The sequence below is a fragment of the Triticum urartu genome, chromosome 3, assembly GCF_003073215.2.
Source record: "Triticum urartu cultivar G1812 chromosome 3, Tu2.1, whole genome shotgun sequence".
NCBI classification, from domain to species: Eukaryota; Viridiplantae; Streptophyta; class Magnoliopsida; order Poales; family Poaceae; genus Triticum; species Triticum urartu.
Genome location: NC_053024.1, coordinates 603893343 through 603897766, shown reverse-complemented (window position 1 = coordinate 603897766; position 4424 = coordinate 603893343). Strand labels below are relative to the sequence as shown.

At 38.5% G+C, this 4424-nt stretch overlaps 1 long non-coding RNA gene across 3 annotated transcripts; it reads left to right on the top strand.

Moving 5' to 3' along the window:
* Positions 1-324: 324 nt before the first annotated feature.
* On the top strand, positions 325-3811 carry LOC125545284. 3 transcript variants are annotated; one of them, XR_007299973.1, is made up of 5 exons: positions 325-398; positions 948-1009; positions 1098-1231; positions 1796-2559; positions 3427-3811. It is a non-coding gene; the product is annotated as an uncharacterized LOC125545284 (long non-coding RNA). The 3 variants fall into 3 exon arrangements; XR_007299972.1 differs by having other exon boundaries at positions 948-1028; positions 2510-2559; XR_007299971.1 differs by having other exon boundaries at positions 948-1028.
* The last annotated feature ends 613 nt before the right edge of the window (positions 3812-4424 follow it).

The window sequence follows — 4424 nt, the reverse complement described above, 5'->3', positions numbered from 1 at the left end:
CTGCTCTATGTTCCCTTTTAGCATTTCTTTCCGATGTTGCTGCATTCTCTTTTTTGTATATTACATGTTCTTTTTGTATCTCATTCTGCATGTAACATAACTAAATAATACATTGAGATGAAAGGTTATATCTGATATCATTGAGAGGAGCAGGCCAACATCCCTACCTCCCTCTTCAACTCCCACCCAATACAATTGTGGTGAGCCCCCCCCCTCTCATTCTGGTTAACTGCAGCTCATCCATGGTTTTGTTTTGGACCGTCTAAATTCTGGTTAACTGCAGCTCATCCATGGTTGTACCTTTTCCTCTTTTTCCCCTTGCAGATTGGTCCGCTGTCTACAGGTGCTCGTTATTCTGGCCAGTTTGTCGTGCTCTATCTTCGACCACCTCTTTGCAGGTTGTCCCCTTCTCCCCCTCTCTTCTATGCTTTCCAGGCTTAGGCTTACATTTCTTCCTGTATGAAGCGACTGTTAGATTTTGTTTGGACAATGGATGTATCTGCTTTTTGTTCTCTTATTGGTAGAAGCCTAGCATGTAAAACTATTATCCCCTGCCTTTATTTTTGTGCTTGCTTGGCATTTGGAATTGGGCATTTTGGTCACTTCTATAGATCCTGGTAGGACCTAGCATTTTGGTCACTTCTATAGATCCTGGTTGTGCTCAAATTTACACGGGGTGGCTGTCTCTCTTCTATACTTCTATAGATCAGGTTTCTCCGCTTATGTTTAGCCTTTGTTAGGTATACCTCTTTGCTGTCTTGATGTGCGCATGTGCTACCTTCTAATATTCATGCCTCATTGCATTCTAATATTTTCCTTGCTTGTACTCAGGTTCCAGCTGTTATTTCAATGCATCTTATTCATGGATGCATGCTTTACATGCTCTTCTAGCATTTGTTTGTTCTTGTGTTGCTTTCTCTTATCTCCTGACTGCCTCTTGAGTGCAGGAAAATGCCTCAATTAATTAGTTTGTCGCTCCGTTAGTCGCCATGGTCAGATGATGCTTCAGGTTTGCACTTCACATTGAGGTATTGGCCTGGTTACTAGCATAGGTTTTCCTGTTGCCACTTACTGCAATTTCATTATTGATTTGATAGGAAAACTGGTGTTTATCTACATGAGGGACCTGGTTGTATTACCTACTACATGCATCGTTAACTGGGCACCAAAAAACCTAGATTGTGCATCTCTGTTTGTTCATGTGGTGATTATCCTATTGTTTTCGGCATCAGTGAGTTATCTCTTCCCTGTGTTTTTTGCGTGAAGTCTTAGCCAACACCCAAGGTTCTGTTCCTGTGTAATTATTTTGCATTGTTTCAGTTTGTTGTATTACGATGCCTATTTTGCAGTCACACAATCCAAATGTAATAGTAGGGAGAAAGATGATGATGTTGTGCTTTATATCACAATTCAAATTCTAGAGTCGCACTTTTTGTTGATTAATCATTCTGACCAGTAATGATTATTCCTCTTTGTTTTATTGTACTGTTGGCCAATTAAAAAAATTGTAGGTGTATATTTTCTGTATGGTATATATTATGCGAGTTATTTCTAACGCATCTTGATTTTATTTTAGAATCATCTAACTCAAGCTCATGCCTTTGATCTTTGTTAACTAAAGCTTCTGTTATATTGGATATCAAATTATCTACACTTGAACTTAAGATGTGATGTATCATACTAGATTTTCACTCCTTTAAAAAATCTTAGTTAGCATTCAGATTTTTTTAGAATAGATGCTCCTATATTTTTGTCAGCGCTTGATGTACTTTGTTTAAATGTTTCTTCCTGGTAGGATCGATTGTAAACAGTGGATGAATGCATACCTTTTCAAGCTTAAGCATTTGGTGTTTGGTGATGTGGTATTTTCTCTTTAAAGACGTTCCTACTACTTTCTTTTTTGATAAATAGACAAGTTGGATCCAGTGTATGTCCATGTGTGTGCCTTGGTTCAGTACGCAATGAAATCTGGGAAAGTGGCTTCTGTTTAACATTGTCATGAAAGATACATTCACATGTCTTGAACTTTCTATCTTGGTTCTATTTGTATTGTTAGTTTCAAAAGATATATTCACTTCTTTGCGACTTTTATCTCTATAACATGTCTACTCTTCGTTTAGATATATTTTTTATTCCAGCTATGTTGTTGTGAGGGAGCAGGCTTCTTATGGGGAATGGTGATGATTTCTTGAGCTTTCATTTTGTTCTCCTTTCTATCCCAAACATAGTTTTCGCAGAGTCGATGTATGTGCCGGTTTGCCCGGATAATCCATGTAGCGGTTAGTCTGTTTTTATTCATATAATTACTGGACTCCTATAAAAAACACGGAGATGTACTGCGCTATATGTTCTCTGATCCGTTGAGCCCAAACATGTACAAGTGGATCTGATCGTTAGATTTTAATTATATTTTGGACGTTGTCATAGCTAGCAATATATAGTGCAGTTTACTTTCTTTGTCCTCTTGTGGCCACTAACTAAATCTTTTGTGTTTTCTTCTTTTGCTCAGGGCCCTATGCTCCTATAGCTTGAATTAGGGTGGTGCCAGTGATTCACAAGGTAATTTCACCTCCTTTGAAAATAAAGTGTCTCCGTGCTTCACTTTTGGCCACTTTGATTCTAATGCACATATGTGCATTCCTTTTTTGTCATTTATGCGAATTGTGTACTTCTACAATGACAAATCGGTATATTTTAGCTGTATGTTGTTGAGTCATTTAAAATGGATGCAGAACCCTACATTATAAGTTGATCATGCTGATTTATAATACCTCTGATCCATAATAGGTGTCGCAGTTTTGAACATTTTGGATCGGAGGGAGTAGTTTTGTTGCCTACTATTGGTGTAAAGCTCTTGCTCTAGGCTCACACGATCTAATTATTGTTCTATATAGAACACCACCTCAATTTTCTACAGAAATATGTTGCCCCAATATGCCTAATTTTATATTCAGAGGTAGCATTGATGCACTTGCCTCCTTCAAAAGGCCATATGTGTTGCTTTGTGCTACTTCTCTTTCATATCCAGTTATTTAGAAATAGCTATGGTAACTTTTTCTATTGCATTCATTTAGCTGCATTTTAGATTCAGTCTGTTTTCTTAACTACTTATTATAGTGTCACATGAACCTTTCTTTTACTGGCCTACATGAACAGTGCGAACACTGGTTCTTTATAAAGGCGTTATAAAGATGTAGGTACTCTTCAAAGCAATTAGAAAGAAATAAAGCCTCAATCAACGTAGTTCAGAGGATAGAGCCCATGGTGGCTACCATTGATGTCTGAATTGTGAAGTACAATCTTCTGCACTTTGCTCTACAGGCACAGTGTTACTAATTTGTGTTCAATCTCAGTATTCCATTTATCTAAATTTTGTATAGTTTGCATAGTGCTTAGGTTCATTAGCTAATTATATTGTTTTTGTAGATCTTCCATATTATCATTAGCAAGGTGAAGTCATTCAAGTATTGGCCACTACTATCTGCATTAGCTTCGTCTCAGAAAATAACCTTTTCACTTGGAAGGAGGAAGTAGGAGTTCTCAGTAATGGTTAACTACAAGCTACAGTAGATGTTCTTTGATTAACAAAGACAAATGTCCTACTATTATCGATGTTTCCAAAGCTTCGTTCTCAATTTGTCTGTTATCTCATTATGTTTATGAGCAGCTCCAAAATCTGACACTTATGCTTGCCAGTATGAACTTCTTGGCTATATTTTATAGAACTTATGTCTTGACGCTTTGTACTGAACTTGATGCAGTCCAATTCAAGTCAGTTGTCCTGAGCAAGCACTATGTCTTGCTTTTGGTACACTTTGTGCCTTTATGCTTTGTAGTAAAGTTCAAGGCTAGTTGTCTTGGGAACAACTATACCATGCTTCTGGTATATCATTAATTTGTATGCTCTATGCTAAACTCAGTTATCTAGGCAACAACTATATTACTTACTGTTTGTGATATGTACAAAATAAATTTAGCTTGAGTGATTGCTCTGATTTTCTTTGGATGCACAAAATGCTTTGTTATATTTGAGTTTTATACGTTGGGTCATTGTGCTGAGCCAGGCACCGGTGCGCCAGGGCGCACTTCCGATCTAGTGGTCAAGATTCGAGCTTCACTAAGCCGTTGTACGAAGACGTAGGAGCAGGAAACATCAATTGACGATAATATCAGTTCAGATCATATGCCTAAACTTCCTGCCGCCCATTGCTATTCCACTGGCGGAGCCACGGAGGAATGGAATGGTCAAGATTCGAGCTTCGCTGCTACAAGCCATTGTACGAAGAAAACCGACGAAAAAACCGTCGAGTCCCACGCGACAGTGTCCGAACGGGCGAAAGCGTGCGGCTCTATGCACGTACCCACCCTGCGCCTGCATGTGCTCGCATGGAAGATGGAGGAGGAGCACAGTCGTAAAGTGAGAC